General features: G+C 40.9%; 1 protein-coding gene across 1 annotated transcript in view; it reads left to right on the top strand.

Moving 5' to 3' along the window:
• Nucleotides 1-18,080, top strand: part of KALRN (kalirin RhoGEF kinase) — a 730,922-nt gene that overhangs the window by 84,996 nt on the left and 627,846 nt on the right. The gene's annotated exons all lie outside the window — the stretch shown is intronic.

The following is an 18,080-nucleotide window of genomic DNA, read 5'->3' on the forward strand; positions in this document are numbered from 1 at the left end:
TGTAACAAACTCAGTGTTTCACCCGTGATGCTTTTTTAAAATCTTCAAAAGTTTCATGGACAGAACAAGTGCAGAATATACAGTGTTGATCCAACAGGTTCATAGTGGGTTTTTGTGGAATAGATTTCTGTTTGTATTGACTGAGTGAAGTTGTTATCAGTGGGAATAATTCTGCTCTCAGTTAAACCTGTGCAAACTCATTGACATTGCTGAGGTTAAAGGAATGTAACAGAGGGCAGAATTTGGCAAAAATTGAATGAGTATATGGAATGTAATTTTGTGGTTAGGAATAACTGACTCCCTTTGTGAGCATTAGTCAGGAATTTGCCACTGATCATGCCTTTTTTCTTCTACAGTTTGGTTATGATTTTTTTTTTTAATGGATAGGTGTGTTTTTGTCCTAGTCTGTCACAATCTTTTTAAAGTTTTGAGAAAATGAACCTTTAAAACATTTTACATTTCATAGAGATGGCAGAATTATCACCAAAATGCTCCATACAAGAAGGGTTGTTTGCTGGCTGCTGCTGCTCCTATATATGCATGTAACTATGCAATTACATCTTATCATGCAAGGAAATCTAGAAGAGATTTTTTTTAAAAGGCTTCAGTTACTTGAGTACATGAATAAATGCACTTCTCAAACCGCTTACTTTATTTTGAATAGTTTTCTCTACTATATTTTATGAAATTGCATTGCCTATCAAGAGATATAGGGCCAAATTCTGTTCTTAGTTATACCTGTGCAGTCCCGCTGATATGAATGAGGATGGATGGGAGTAACTGAGAGCAGAATTCAGCCCTTTGTATGTGATTTCTTTGGTTCATATGTCAAATAAGTTGATATTCAAGTTATTTATGGACACCTCATTGGTATTCAGCCTTGTATAACATTGTAAACATTTCACAGTGATAAGGTGCAAAAGGTACTCCCAGTTGGTGTGGTATAAGAACACACACAGCTGTTCAGTATAAATCTGTGATGGCATGATGGGCAGCTTGCAATATAATACATGTTGAGTGAACCAAGTAAAGTGACCAAATAGATAGTAATTTGACTGTTTTCCGTTGGTGTTGGTGCATTATTGACTCTGTTACCACACCATAGTTTGTAACAGACATCCATTATTATACCCGGGGAGTTCTCCTTTTGCATCTTCATTAAGTATCAGAGGTAACTCTCATTGTGTTATATCTGGAGTTGTCTGAACCAATATAATGGGATTATTCTCCAGTTTCATATCATTAAATGATATGAAAAACTGTAGCCCACTACAAATGAAGCGGCTTGCTTCCTTCTATCATGTGTGTGAATGTTCCTCAAGACACATGGAGCATAGTAAGTACAACAAGGCAGGTGTCAAGTTGTGGAAGGCTCTGTGTGATGTAAGAGGCATGATGATTAACACATCTGACCATGGGGTAGGCCACTGTATAGAGTAATGATGCATTAGGGGAATGAAGGAGGGTTTTATCAACTGGGGTAGTTAGAAATGTGGATGTGGTTGGCATCACCACTCATAACTGATCCTAAAGAACCCAATCCTGCCGCCCTTATTCAGACAAAACTTCCACTGGATCAAGTAAGGTTTGTTTAAATGGTCCCTAAATACCCAGCCCTTGGAAGAACTCAAATTTAACAGGTCCTTTTACAAAGCTACTTTTAATTATAACTACACAAATACCTTTGGAATAAATGGCTGAAATGACTGGATCCTAGGTTCCCAGCCCAGTTGCCAACCAAACATTGTTATTAACTGATGGCTGGAAGCTCATACCTTATACCGTGTTCTATATGTTCACAGTGTAGATGGAATGTATTTACATTTCAGCATATGGTAGGATTACATAGGGATACTTTAATACAATATTTATGCATAGGGCTAGTGGTTCACATGCTATAAAGAACCGCATTAGAAAGCTGTTTCATGACATGGCCAACTCAGTTATGTTTGATGAATCTGAAAGTCTTCTGCATACATAGACTGTTTTTAACGCTTTGTCTGACCTTTGCACCATAATACTAATGGTGCAGTGGACTTGCTATTGTTAGCTGAAATACAGTAATGATAGTTAATAAGAAATCAAGTCTCCTGAGAACCTTAGGAAAAGAATTAGTACAATAGAAATATCAAACCTTTTACAACTGGCTGGATGAACATCTGATGTGATTTGGAGGAAGGTCTGTTTTAAAAAATTAGATGTTAGGTGCATTTTCCTCCTTCATTAATAATAGAACTTAGTGTTTTACATGTTCAAAGCACTATACAGATATTAACTAAATCATCCTCAAGTTGCCTCTGTGAAGTAGGTAAATAAGTATTACTATCCCCATTTTACAGAAGGGAAAACTGAGGCCAAGAGATGCTTTGACTTGCTCACTGCCACACAGTAAATCAACAGCAGAGCTGGGATTAGAATTTAGAACTGCCAGTTCTGCGCTCAGTGCTCCTGATGTGCTGCCTCTCAGCCACAGGGAGAGAGGTAAAGTATTTCTGGATGGGTGCAGGAGTCAGCTGCTTGTGCCTGAACACCCTTGCTTTGTTGGCTGACTAAGGGGGTATAATGTTGTGCTGCAGGGAAGTTTAGGGTTCATGAAAGCCCTGAAGACTGAAGTCACACAGCAAGTATTGCAATACTGTAAATATCAATACAGTGCCTAGCCCTAGAGGAATATCCACTTGGACAGATGAGGCAGAGTATATGCATCTCTACACTCTCTCAGTCCTTGTTGCTTTAGCCTGCCAGGGGGGCAGTCAGTGCTAAATGTATTGGTAGCTTTATGATATGGATTGAGGCCACTAACATTGATCACCAATTCCCAAACTATGCTCTGTGGAACACTTGCTGGTAGTTCCCAGAAAGCCAGCTGGTCACACAGTGTTGGCTCATTGCTTTGTTTCCAACTGCTAAATTACATTATAATATAGTTAAAGATACTTAACATCTTTGTTTCCATGTAAGAAATTGTACAATTGCCACAAAGATACAAATGTGACTGGGAAGGGAGGCAGCTCTCCCAGTTGTGAATGAGCAGGAAGGTGGTTCACAAGACAATCTCAAAGTCTGAGAAGCCCTGTCATAGACTACTGAATAACCTTTAAGCAGTAAAGGACTTTGCATCACAACAGACCTGAGTTGAATTTGAACTGGTGATCTATAAATGAAAGACTGTATGTACTGGTCCTAATCCCCTGAATCATCTGGTACCCCAAAGGAGCTGTTTTGGGTAGACTAATATTTGCTATAGTTACAGCGCTGCAATGCAGCTGACTAGAACAAGAATGGGTTGGGTGAATACAAATGAAAAGTTAGGTAATTTCTTTTGTCCTGTGTTCTGTGCTCCGTTTTTCATTTTTGGTGCTGTAACACCACAGACCCATTTAAAACAGAATTGTTTATGTTTGAGCAGGATTGCTAAACTACAACTGACATTAACAGCATTGATGATTTAACATTTATTTATAACCAGCCTGCTATCTAATGAAGGACAATGGTTTTGCTGGCAATCCAAGTCCCCTATTATTTAAAGGAGCCAGGCACAATTTCATGCAATCATGGCTTGTTGTTGTCGTCTCGGAAAGCAATTAAAAGTTTAATTAAAATCAGTGCTTTCTCTATTGGTTACAACTGTAAATATCTGAAAATGATCACACATGTGTCTGCAGCTTTTGGGATACAATGCTTGCAATGAATAGCGAACGTTTGCCAGATACTGAAATGAAGGAAAGTGTTGGCATGTATTTAAAAACCATATAAAATGTTAAATTAAATCTTTTAGATCATATAATAATCTCCATATTTTTAAAGCTATTTTAAGTAGATCTGTCTCAGAATAAAACAAGAAGGGAAAAATAAAAGACATATACTTTAGACAGAAAAGCATTACTCATCAGACTTTTAACTTTAATGATCACAAAGCTTTTTTAAAAAAAACACTCTGTAATACTGTAATGTAAACCATATTTCCTGCTGGATGTTTAGGACAAATAGAGCCAGTTGCTGCAAGATATAATTAAGCTTACAAGTACAGTATAAACCGATAGGATACACTGAGATTCCAGCACAATAGCTATGCTGGGAAAGATGTGTACAAGCTAAGCACTGTATATGACACTGTCGTCCTCTCTCCATTATAGTTGGTTCAGTACTTAAAAGCTCTAGCCATTAAAGAATTAAACTGTAGTTGGCTTGTACTTTTTTTTTTTCTTCCAAGAAGTTTAGGATGTATGGCATGTGCAAAGATTCTAGTTCAAGGGAAACATTGGTTTGAGGAGGGAACATACCAATGTGGGCCAGGTTTAAGTGAGTGCAGATGTACGGATTGAAATCTAATATGGGTGTGTAGGGGGGAAATGCTCCCCCATTTTCCCCATACAAGGCCTGATCACATACTTAGCAGATAAACTCCCCCCAGATCCATAACTTTATTTAATAAAAGGGCTGTCACATCCGCTATGTTGCTGGAGTGGGAGCAAAATGGAGCAAGGAATTACGGAAATGTAACCTTTTCATATTGCCTCTCATGTTCAAGTCCTAGAGCCCTAAAGGCCAACCTGACCTGCAGAAAAGGAGTGTCTTTTTATTTTAAAGCAGGAACTCAGTTTTATTCAATGGCATTCACCCTGTAGGGCATGAAAGCTCTTGTAGACTAGATGATGGAATATTAAGGCTGTAGGATTCTGGGTTTTTTTCATATGAGGAGGAAACCACAGCAATGTGTGTAATATTAATATTAACAGACTGTGTGCAGTTAATGATATCACAAGACCTTGATGTAATTACAGCCAGAGAGCCATGTTCTGGTCAACTGCAGCCACACACACAACCCCTCAGACAGATCACTTTCTGCTAAGTGTTAGAATTATCTGTAGGGAATACGTGCACGCAGGGGCTGTTGCCTGGTCAGAGACTGTACTTGCAATATATGAGAACCTGCACTCTGCTTCCCTGGTCCCACTTTTGAATTCTCCTTCATGGCACCTGTTGCAGAGGTTTAGTTTGGAGGAAGCCAGAACCACAGTGGAAAAACTCACCCCTTGCCCCATATTTTCCTATCTGTGCATGGCTGTTCTGGCTGGTGCATACTGTTATGCACAGCATTGATCAGTGTGCAATATTCTCTGTATTAGTAGCACTTTGTTTATAGAACATATGACCAGGGCTGGCTCTAGGCACCAGCGTTCCAAGCATGTGCTTGGGGCGGCCCTTTTCAAGGGGTGGCATTCAGGCCCTTTGGGGGTGGCCCTTTTCAAGGGGCAGCGGCAGCACTTTTTTTTTTTTTTTTTGCTTGGGGCAGCAAAAAACCTGGAGCCGGCCCTGCATATGACCCAATGTTACTGGCTTTCTATGGTGATACAGAGGCAGATGTTCTTAAGCCTTAAGAACCCTCTTCTATTCTGGTTTTGTAACTCAGTCCCATCAAAATTTTATACTACATATCATGCCTAAAAGTTTCATTTCTCTACAGCAAGAGAAAGGAGTAAAATTTCTCTTGGCAAGTTTTGAGGAAAGTAGCAGTGACCTGAACCAAAATCCTGGATCCAAAATGTGAAGGTGTTCAGATTTCCAAACCAAATACTATTTTGCACCTTGCTATTATCTCTATAATAGGTTGAAACAATATTTAGAACTTGAAAAAGCATCAAAAAACAAATCTTAATTTTGCAGTTTGGCCCCCTTACTGATGAAGTCTCTTCTCCCAGTTTGGTTGGCCATTTATGTATCCTTCACCACAAATAAAATAGGAAGGGAAAAAGAAACTAGATAATTATATGGACACCAACATTATCTTTGTGAATAAATGGATTAGGATGCTTGATGGCCGTCTTGTTAACATCGCTTTCTGTCTAAAACTTTATAACATGCTCATCAACTTAAGTTCTGAGTTGAACTACTGGTCTCCAAATTTAAGATCAGGAGAGAATTGTCACCTATTACCTATTATTGGAAAGGTTGTTTGGGTGGCACATCTGCAATGATGAGGACTAAAAGAAAAAAAAAGTTGAGATTCTCATGTAATCACATGACTCCAGGAGGTCAGGCTTTAAGAAAAATACTTAATATCATGAGACTTGCAGTAAAACTGGGAGAGTTTTCATACTGTACTTGAATTATATGCTGTAAATTCAGGAGTCTGGATACTAGTCTTGAACTGAATTACCTCCCCAACCCTTTTTTTCTTTTAGGTTTTTAATTTGTGGTACTTCCAGATAAGAAGCAGGAGAGCAACGTTTGTCAGTTTCCAGCAATATGATCTGTACATAAGAATTTAATCACATTCCACAACATTTCACGTTTCAAAACGTTACAATTTTGGAAATCGGAAATAATCTGAAGCAAAAATGTAACATGTATGCCCAAGTTCAGTCATTTGAGTACATTTAAATGGTTAGCACAATAACCTACAGGACCTTAAATATTTTCCATGTCTTGTGAGAGCTCTTAAGCCAACTTAGTCAGAGCAAAGTCCATCATTACAAGACCACGCAGCTGCCACAATTGTATCTTTTCAACCCGTAGTCACAAATATTTCCCACCAATTTGCCCCACTGAACTCCAATGAAGGCAAATGGGTGTTTACTTGCATTGTAAATTGTGCTACAGTTAAGTAATTTAGTTTCTTTCCCTGCTTTTGCTTTGTTTTTTCTGGAATGACGATTTTGTGATATTCATCTAATTGTTGTAAAAGCAGGGGAAATAAAAATTCAAAACTGAAGAGAACTTCTTGGCAGAAAAAGCCATTTAAGGCCACTGGGGAGTTTCTGCTGTCACTTGAAATGACTGCTGCGTGGGAGGATAATAGAAAGGCCTGGGTTTTGAAATGTGATTAGGATAAACAAACACTGGTTCTTATCCTTTAGTTAGTCACAATCTAATCCAAGCAGCTCAGTGTAAAAGTGCATTTTTGGCCTTAATTGATATTTTACTAATCTCAGCACACAGGCTGGAACGATCACGTTTTGCTTTGACAGCATAAACTGTTGTGTAAGATTTAATCTGTACCATCAAAATATAAACATTCCCTTGGTCAGCCCATCATAGTTTAAACACTGAGTTGCCATGATGGCTTAAATGGAGCTGTTTTTATGGCTGAAAACAGAATTGTCAGTGCTGGCTGGCGGTGGGGTAGAGAGGGTCAATAAGGGCTGCTTTCCCAGTTACTGGAATCACTTACATTATTATAGGTCTGATCGTGTAACCCCTCTGTGCCCTGAACGCCTATGCAATCAGAGCGAATTCTATGCACAAGGGCTTGGCAGGACTGGACCCAAAAGTTGTTTAAAGTACGCACTGGATGCCAATATAATTAATGCATTAATTGTGAAGAATTAAAGTCTTTAAGCATTGATTAAGTGAAAGCTCCTGAGGAATATCTGCTGAAATTTATCTTATTGATTATTTTCCTTTGGAGTGTTGAGTCCATCTTTGCTCTATTTGAGACTGGGGCTGCAATATAGATTGTGGTGCCAGAGTTCTCTCTTTGGAATCCATAATGGCTCAAACACAAGGTTTTGTTCTTCTTGTGCCCACAATGCATCCACAACTGCTGCTGTGCCTCTGATGATCCTTCACTCAGCATTACATCAACCAGCAGAGAATAGCCAGAATAAAACAGCACTCTGGCCTTCCCCCAGAGCTGGGAGGGGACCCACCATAGGCGACTCTTCCACCTTGGCAGTTTCTTACTGTGAGAATATTCCCTGGGTGTAGTTTCTGCCCATTTTTTAAACAGCAGATTGGCATACATGGCTGTGGAGAAGGAGAGAATTGGACCCAGTTTGTCCCTAGTAGGAACAGCAACATTATATTGGGTTGAGTTTACTTTGCTGCTTTTGCTGTGCTTCTGTACAACAGAGGCAATGGCAGGATCTTGCCCTTGGGGATGGTTCTGCATGAGAATTTGAATATTTGGAGAAGGGAAGGATTCCATTAATCAAGCTCCCATTCTTCGGGTACAACATGCATTTATAGTTTAGTGAACTTTATAGTATGTATGTGTTCCACTGTCCTCTATTGCACAGAATCAGAGCTCCCCAGCTATATGTCACTCAAAGCCCTGTACCACTAGGAAGAGCATTCTTTAGCTCAGATGGTATTGGCCTGTGCTTTTGAAGCAGTGATGTAAAATTGGTTTCCTTTAACCTACCTCTCATGTCCCAAGTTAAGAATTTGTGTTCCCTATTTAGTAGCTGATATCACAATTATGAGAAAGTGAAAAGCAATGTAGAAAAATGATGCCTACTCTGTATTAAGAGTTTATGATATCACCTACTGTTTTCAGGGAAAGACCGGTTTCAGGTTATCATATGTGTCCTCACATCATTCCTAGTTGCAAGACATTTTCAAAATGTTATTTTGATTACCAAAGAATTTCTGTCAACTGGACCAAACCTTGTATGTAATAATAACAATAATAATGTAATTAATAATAGATTTTGCATTGTATAGAGCCTTCCGTCAGACCAACTCAAGCCTCTTTTTCAATATTTTGGCTCTTCTGCTTCCATTTTATTCCTGAACGAGGAAGTAAAGAGGTAACATGATGATGAAATACAAAGGAGGTGAAAACTTGGAACTTTTCCAAATCTCAATATCCATTAGGGTAGGATTAGAGCTGGTTGAAAAAAAATCCATGACAATTGTCATAGTTTTTTCTGTTTCTAGAATTTCAATTTTTTTAAAAAAAATCATCAATATTTTTAACTTCAAAACATTTCAATCGGCTCCAGTTTGGGTTTACATTTTAGGATGAAGGATCACATTATTTTATCTGAATTGTTACCCAATCTGTAATTAGCACCCAAAATTTCATCCTGGGATTCCTTTGCTTATTCTTTTTATTTTTTTATTTTGTGATTGCATGTAGTGCTTGTATAAGTCAGAAACTAATAGTGCTGGCTAAAGCCAGACACTGTATCAGCAAGCACTGGAGAAGAGTAGGCTTTTCAAACACACGCCACTACCAGCATTCATTTATGGCAGATCCTGAGAAGTACTGAAAATTTGCAATTCCCAATGATTTCTGTGGGAGTTGCAGATGTCCAGTACCTTCCAGGATTTGGGGTGTAAGCCTATTAGGGTCAAAATCTATTGAAACCAATGGTAGCATTTCAGTTCACTCCACTGGACTTTGGCTCAGGTCTTTTACCCTTATTGGGACTTTGCCAATGTTGGTAAACTCAAACTCTCGTGCTTTTTAAAAAATTAAATCCATTCTAGGAGTGCATGTCTGCCTTTGTTCCTTTTAAAATAAATACCTCAATTCTTTCTGTGTATTTAAAGAGTGAGATCACTCTTTTTGATGCCAAACAATAATTATAATATTTTAAAAAATCAGTCTGTTTGAGGTGGTGGGATAAAGAAGCAATAAAACCCTCTTTTTAATGTTTAATTCTAGATCAATCTATGTTTTTTACAACCCCAGTTCTGACAGTCTGAAATTAAAAATCAGACATTTTAAAGTTTGATTGTGAGAAAAAGCTTAAGAAAAATCAAGTACTAGCAGCTCATCCCTATAAGAACAAACAAGTGTGCTCAGATGAGCACTAGTGAGGAAAACAGTAACAAATCAGAGCACAGATAGGATGGAGGGAAACATAACTAGTCAAACTTTAGAGCAGTTGCTATTATATATCTCTGAGAAATAATGTGTGAAAAAGACTGTGCCCCATTATCTGTGTGAACTTGAGGAGGCTCATGTTAATACAACAGCTCTGGAACTGCTCTTAAAAAACCTGTATAGTGTTTTGTCAGTAATCTGTGGATTAAAGGTCCCTAAAAGCATATGTTGACATGACAGAGATTTTCTGTAAGCATGCAAGCGTGGTCTCCTGTGAAGTATAAAGTAGGTGAGGGGACTGTGCTGTGAAGTGTTACCAGCTGAGACTCCCGTTCTTCCTTCCACTTCCACAAGTGGAGGAGAGGCAGTGCCTGCAGATCCTACTTGTTCCTAGCCCATGGAGAAACCGAGGGGAGTGGTGAGCCAGCGCAGGTTCTAGGAAAAGGGAGAATGGAGACTGATAGGTGCCAATCCATGGAATTGTAGTATCAGTGATGGTCATTTAGATTTTGTCTTTTATACCTGTTTTTCGCAGTATATCAGCTGTATCCTTCTCATAGAGCATATGAGGCACTATTGATGCTTTCTGTTATCTATGTCCTGCCTATCTATGACTCATTTGAAATAACTAGGGCTCCACAGGTGATTCTCATAATTTCAATGATTGGACAATCTTAATTTGTTCATTCTTCAGTGTCAAAATATCTATCTTTCTGTCTTTTACATTGGAAATATTAAAAAGCCTGCCAAGGGGGTGGGGGAATGGAAATGAAAAAAGCAAATTAGACTTCACTGATAATAAAAATTAGTGTTCTGCTATCAGTCCTGTCTTCCTCCCATTCATTAACTCACAACACTTGATATTAGGAGTGATTGGGATAAAGGACCAGCTCCCCAGCTGGTATAAATCAGTGTGGATATAGTCAAGGGAGCTGTGCTCATTTACACAACCTGAGGATCTGGCCCCAAAGCTTTTGTTTTGATTTGCTGAAAAAGATGGCAAACTCGGATTAGAGCCCATTTACTGTAATCTCATCAGAAGTCTGCAGCGTCCTCAAACTGAAAGTGACTAGAAGCAGCCAGAAGGGACAACAAAGCAAGTTGGAGTAGCTTGTCAGAGGAGCAAGACGGGTCAGTAAATTTGAGCTACAGTGTAGTACATAATAAATGAAGAGCAGTCTATTGTTAGCATCCTGGTTCAAATGAGATGACTACCATTTACAGTAAATTTCAAGATTGGGTAGTATATGTGTCTATTATCAGAGGGGTAGCCATGTTAGTCTGAATCTGTAAAAAGCAACAGAGGGTCCTGTGGCACCTTTAAGACACAGGGTACGTCTACACTTACCGGAGGGTCCGGCGGCAGGCAATCGATGTTCTGGGATCGATTTATCGCGTCTGGTTTAGACGCGATAAATCGATCCCGGATCGATCCCGGAAGTGCTCGCCGTCGACGCCGGTATTCCAGCTCGGCGAGAGGAGTATGCGGCATCGATGGGGGAGCCTGCCTGCCGCGTCTGGACCCGCGGTAAGTTCGGACTAAGGTACTTCGAATTCAGCTACGTTATTAACGTAGCTGAATTTGCGTACCTTAGTCCGAAGTGGGGGCTTAGTGGGGACCAGGCCTAACAGAAGTATTGGGAGCATAAGCTTTCGTGGGTAAGAACCTCACTTCTTCAGATGCAAGTAATGGAAATGCAAGTATGTGTCTATAAACATCTTAAGAGAAATTGACCTTTTTTAATGGAGTGCTAAGACCTGTATTCATCATAGTAAAATGCAAATAGCCCATTGGTTTAAACTTAAGTGACAGAAGCCAGCAAGGAAAGTTTGATTGGGGAATAAAAGGCAGTATGGTTAAGGAAATCATCTAGCCAATGTGTAGTCTTTGTTCATTGTCAATACACATCTCTAAATCTGTTTGCTTAGAACAAATGTTATAATAACAACTTTGCCTGCTGTTTGAACAAGAAATAGGGTCCTTTAAATTGTGTAATCAGAGATTAGATAGGATGGAATCAGTGGCGTTGAGCTAATAGATGTGAATACATACAGTCACAACAGTTGTTCCTGATGGCTGTAAGTCTGCGAGCTATCGATAAAACATATTTATTTGCCTCCTCAGTGATAGCAGAACAGGAGAGCTTCTGCAGCAGTCATTTTTTAGGTATTACAATTACTTACTCCCCCTACCCCTTAAAATTCATCCAAGCCTTGATAAGAGCTTGTGTCTGCTTGTCCTCTTTAATTTATTGGAGTACTTTAAACCATTCCAGTTATCCATGAGCAATACAGGGGGACTGATAATGAGCTGATATCGCTGTCTCACACACCAGCAGAATCTTTTCTTTTTGCTAAGGCCTGGGGGAGATATGGATTCTGACAGTGACAGAAGGGGCCACTGATAGCCACCGGTTGCATTCGTGGCAGTTTGCCAAGGAGTCATCAGCAGATTCACCATAAATCTTCACATTTATTTTCCTATGGCATCTAAGAAATGTCACTTCTCTAAGCAGAATCAACTTTAGAAGGGACAGAATGTTAAAGGGGAATTTCAAATGTAAAATGCACTTTCTGCTTGTTTCTCAAGTGTTATGATTTAGATTATGTTGGGGGATGTAGGAACATAGGAAGTCCTATACCGTATCAGACCAATAATCCATCTAGTCCAACATCCTGTCTTTGGAGTGACCAGTACTACATGCTTCACAAGAAGCGGTAGATCCCTGTAATGGACATTTTTGCATTAATATGCCTAGAGCAGTTTCTTCTTAGCTCCCATAGGTTAGTGATTGATTATGTCGAGAAGCGAGAGGGCTGATATCTCTTACAAATTTCCCTCCGAAGCTAGTGTTTGCAATGTAACTGCAGATGATATTAGTCATACAAATGTTTAATCTTTTTTAAAAAGATCCTGTTAGATTTTTTGCCTCCATAATATCCTGTTGCAGTGAGTTCCACTGATTAAATATGCATTTGTTAAAAATTATTCCCTTTTATCAGTTTTAATTTCAGTGACATTCCCCTTGTTTCTATATTATGAGAAAAGGTAAATGGGAGAATTTCTTTGTAACATTTTTAATTTGTATACCTCTATCATATACACTCTTATTTGTCTCTTCTCTAAACTAACTTTTGCAATCTTTTAAATCTCTTCTCATGTGGACATTTTCCCATGCTTCTGATTTTCTATTGCCTTTCTCTGGATCTTTTTTGTTTCTTCTGTACTTTTTTAGATATGTTTGACCAAGAAGTATTCAAGGTAAGGGAGTACTATTTATATAAATTAATTATATTTTCAGTATTATTTTCAATCTCTTTCTTAATACAGCCTAACATCTTGTTTGTTTGAGTCATATTCAATGAACAGAGGCTTTCATTAACTTGTTCACCTAGTGCTTGTTTTCTTTAGTTATTACAGTTTATGGATGAAATCCTAGCCTCCTTTGAAGTCATACCTACTGGAGTGTTTCTGTTCTCTCAGTAATTGGGGTGAGTTGCTAAGGCAGAGCTTACTTTAGACACAGATGATCTAGGTTACTGCCTCGTGCGGCATTAGCACATCAGAACAATGTGGAGAGCTATCTTCCATGGTCACTCTCTTCCAGGGAAGCAGGAACCAATAGGAAGTGAATGGAACCAAAGGAGAGGCAAGCAGTCTCCAGGTAAAGGAGAACCTGTTGTAAGGTTTTAAGATGAGAGAACTAATGAAGTGTAGAGAGGTGGAAGAACAAAGGGTTAATTCCTAGGGCTTTCTCCTAGATGAAATAGTAAAGGGTTCCTTATTCTCACAGCAATCAGCCATACCAAGGTGTTCATTACTAGGCTATTAGTGGCTGACAGTGTGGCCAATGCAGTCACCATAGTCTACAGTTTGTGGTGTAGTATTATATTGATAAATTCCACAGAGCATGGGGAAATATTTCCATACTTATTTAGGAGAGGTAGATGTTTTTTCTTAGGTAATAAATACAGGAAAAAAATGGAGAGAAAATCTTATTTTCCTTTTTTTCACAAATACCTTGTCTTGTTTTGTGCTGAATAAATCTCAGATTTTCCACCTCCTGAGAAAATGGAGCAGGAATTATTTAAGGATGATACTGTGAAGAAAGTATTCCTCTTGAGATTGTGGAAAGCATTTAGGCTTGGGTTTTCAAAGGCATCTAAGGGTTTAGGCACTCAATCCTGGGAACTAGGAACCTAACTCCCTTAGACTTTGTTGACAATCCAGGCTTAAGATTTCACTTGAAGGTAAAATTGGCTTCATTACAATACAGTGGAATACAGACTTGAATGAAGAATTTGACTGCTGCTGATTGAAAGTATATTTGGATTCATTCTTCAGGATTTTTTGTGGCAGCTTCAAATTAAGGAAATGAAAACAAAAATTGTATCTATGACACCAGTCAAGCAGCATTAAGAGGCCCATTCCCCCCCCCCCCCCTTTCTAAGGGGATGCTGCAGTGGAAGCTTCTCTTTGGATTATGAAATTGCTGTGCCTAGAGATCCAGACATTTTGGTTAAATGGCATATTGTTAATCACTGCTGTTGATATTAAATTGGCTGGATGGTGGTTCTTACTGGGGCTAGCACAAGAACTGAATTCTTTCTCTAAACATTGCTTTCAGGTTCAGCGCCACCAGCGTTGTACAGCAAATCTATTCTATTCTATTAATGTGGTTAACTAAACCTCTTGGCACCACAGATGTGTTGCTTCCACTAGAGTACACAAAACAGATCTTGCAGTACTCTTCTGTCTTGGGAAATCTTTTCTCTTGAAACCATAGGGGTAATTGGATGCTTGGAATAGGACTATACATGCTTTAATTCTTTTCTAGTGGAATTTACAGTATTGTTTCTGAGACAAGGTGGTTGTAGATGTAGCAGCCATTGACAAGTTAAGTAATGTTAGAATTTGACATATCAACATGGTGCCACATACCATTTCAGTGTGGAATAGTTTTGATCTCCTATTGTATTCATTTAAAATCTTCTGGTGCCATCATAGAACCTCTGAGACAGGGGTGCCATTTAGGGAGGCAGGGAAGGGCTCTAGCCCCCCCCCCCCCCCCGTTTCATAGGGGAGGTCTACTCACCCTAGCCCCAGCTGGAGCTCTTAACTGCAACAGCTTGTGTGTGAAATGTGATGATTTTGGAAGCTGGGAGCAGCACAGCCTTTGGGGCCAGGAGTTTGTTTATAAACAGAGGCAGGGTGACTAAGATAACAAAAGGCTTATCATTAAAGTAAAGTAAAGTAAGGGTCCTTAGATGATCCTGAAAGCAAAGCCAGGCACTTCAGTTAAAAGATAGGAAACAAAGGGTAGGAATAAAAGGTGAGAATGGAGAGAGGTAAATAGTGGTGTCCCTCAGGGGTCTGTACTGTTCAACATATTCATAAATGATCTGGAAAAAGGGGTACGCAGTGAGGTGGTAAAATTTGCAGAGGATACAAAATTACTCAAGATAGCTAAGTCCAAAGCACACTGCGAAGAGTTAGATAGGGATCTCACAAAATGGGGTGACTGGGCAATACAATGGCAGAAGACATTCAATGTTGATAAATGAAAAGTAATGCACTTGGCAAAATATAATCCCAACTATACATACATAATGATGGGGTCTAAATTAACTGAACCCGTCAATAAAGAGATTTTGGTGTCATTGTGGATAGTTCTCTGAAAACATCTGCTTAATCTGCAGTAGCAATTAAAAAAGCTAACAGAATATTGGGAATCATTAGGAAAGGGATAGCTAATAAGAGAAAAATATCATATTGCCTTTGTATTAATCCATGGTACGCCAACATATTGAACAGTGCATGCAGATTTGGTCACCCCATCTCAAAAAAGACATGTTGGATTTGGAAAAGGTACAGAGAAGGGCAACAGAAATGATTAGGGGTATAGAACACCTTCTATATGAGGAGAGATTAAAAAGACTGGGACTTTTCAGCTTGGAAAAGAGATGACTAAGGGGGGGGATATGATAGAGATCTATAAAACCATGAATGGTGTGGAAAAATTGAATAAGGAAATGTTATTTACTCCTTCACATAACACAAGAACTAGGGGTCACCGAATGAAATTAATAGGCAGCAGATTTAAAACAACAAAAAAGTATTTCTTCACAATCAACCTGTGGAACTCTTTGCCAGGGGATGTTGTGAAGGCCAAAACTATAACAGGGTTCCAATAAGAACTAGATAAGTTCATGGAGGATAGGTCCAGTAATGGCTATTAGCCAGGGTGGGCAGGGATCCAACATCATGTTCTGCATGTCCCTCGCCTCTGTTTACCAGAGGCTGGGAATAGGCAACAGGGGATGGATCACTTGATGATTACCTATTCTGTTCATTACCTCTGAAGCACCTGACATTGGCCACTGTTGGAAGACAGGATACTGAGCTAGATGGACCATTGGTCTTATCCAATATGGCCATTCTGATGTTCTTCTATAGAACCCAGATGTATCTGCTCCCTGCTGTAACCCACTAGACCCTGCTCTCATCCCAGAGCTGGGATAGAACCCAGGAGTCCTGATGGGGTGTCTCTCTCCACAGAGTTAGTAATAAAATAAGAATATACACCTCTACCCCGATATAACACGACTTGATATAACAGGGGTAGGCAACCTTTCAGAAATGGTGTGCCGAGTCTTCATTTAGTCACTCTAATTTAAGGTTTCACGTGCCGGTAATACATTTTAATGTTTTTAGAAGGTCTCTTTCTATAAGTCTATATTATATAACTAAACTATTGTATGTAAAGTAAACAAGGTTTTCAGAATGTTTAAGAAGCGTCATTTAAAATTAAATTAAAATGCTGATCTTATGCCACCAGCCTGCTCAGCTCGCTGCCAGCCTGGGGTTCTGTTCACCTAGGCCGGCAGCGGGCTGAGCAGGGCCTATGGCTGGGACCCCAGACCTGGGGGGGGGGGGGTGTTTCAGGGGTCAGGGCTGGGGGAGGGGGTTCAGGGCAGAAGGCTGCGGTGTGTGTGTGTGGGGGGGTTCAGGGATCAGAGCAGAGGGCTGGGGTGTGTGGGGGGGTGTAGGGCAGAAGGCTGGGTGTGGGGCGGTTCAAGGGTCAGGGCAGAGGGCTGGGGGAGTGGGAGGGGTGCAGGGCAGAAGGCTGGGGGTGTGTGGAGGGTTCAAGGGTCAGGGCAGAGGGCTGGGGGTGTGTGGGGGGTGCAGGGCAGAAGGCTGGGTGTGTGGGGGGTTCAAGGGTCAGGTCAGAGGGCTGGGGGCTGTGGGGGGTGCAGGGCAGAAGGCTGGGTGTGTGTTGGGGTGTGGGGGGTTCAGGGCAGAGGGCTGGGGTGTGTGGGGGGTGCAGGGCAGAAGGCTGGGGTGCTCGGCTCATGGGGGTGCTCCCAGCCCCCTGCCCTGAGCGGCTCAAGGCAGGGGGCTGGAAGGGATATGCCCTGTTCCACCCCCTTCCTCCAGGCTCCGTCCCTACCTCTCTCTGCATCCTCTACGGAGCTGTGTGCACACTGCCGCTCTTCCCCCTCTCCCTTGCTAGGGCCATCAGCTGATTGGCGCAGGGACGGAGAGGAGGAGGGGCAGGAAAGCACCACGCTGGGGGAAGAAGCGGGGGAGGGGGGAAGCTTGGCTGCTGCAGAACCAAGCTTCTGCCTCCTGCCCCCGCAGGGGAGAGCAGTGGGCGGGGGGGCTGAGTGGGGCTGGGGGCCGGGACTGCGGCAGGGAGCTGCGTGCCACTCCAAATCAGCTCGCGTGCCGTGTTTGGCACGCGTGCTGTAGGTTGCCGACCCCTGCGATATAACATGAATTCGGATATAATGCGGTAAAGCAGCGGGGAGCCCCAGGGCCTTTAAAGTGCCACCTGAGCGGCACTGCTTTACCGCGTTGTATCCGAAATTGTGTGGAGCCCCGGGCCCTTTAAATCCCTGCCCGAGCCCAGCTGCTGGAGATTTAAAGGGCCAGAGGCTCCGGCCACTGCGGGGAGCCCCAGGCCCTTTAAAGCGGCGCCTGAGCCCTGCTGCTGGAGCTCGGGTGGTGATTTAAAGGGCTCGGGGCTCCCGGCAGCCCCGCCGGAGCCCGTGGCTCCAGCAGCCAGGCTCGGGCAGGGATTTAAAGGGCCATAGGTTCCAGCTGAGGACCGCGTTATATCGGGGTAGAGGTGTACATTAAAATTTTAAACCTAACCAGTGTCCCTTAAGTGACTTGCTACAAGATGTCAGAACATGTTGTTAGAGTGGAGTGGGTCTAATATTTATTTATTTTTCTTTCTTTTATAGAGGAATTAGCTACAGGGCTTCTGTCAGGTAATTGCTAAGTTATCTGTCAAAAAACTGGAGTTTTCAAGAAGGGACTGCCTAGATACTTGTCTTGTACAATAAATAAAAAGCATTTTCATCTTAGATGTTTTGTTTGGGTCATGATGTGTATTATTACTATTATTTATTTGTTAAACACTGATAACAATCACAAAATTGTACAAGACACAACTATCTAGGCAGTCCCTTCTTCAGGGAGTTTCCAATCTAGGATACAGCAAAATGGAACACT

The sequence above is a fragment of the Emys orbicularis genome, chromosome 11 (genome assembly GCF_028017835.1).
Source record: "Emys orbicularis isolate rEmyOrb1 chromosome 11, rEmyOrb1.hap1, whole genome shotgun sequence".
In the NCBI taxonomy this organism is placed as follows: domain Eukaryota; kingdom Metazoa; phylum Chordata; order Testudines; family Emydidae; genus Emys; species Emys orbicularis.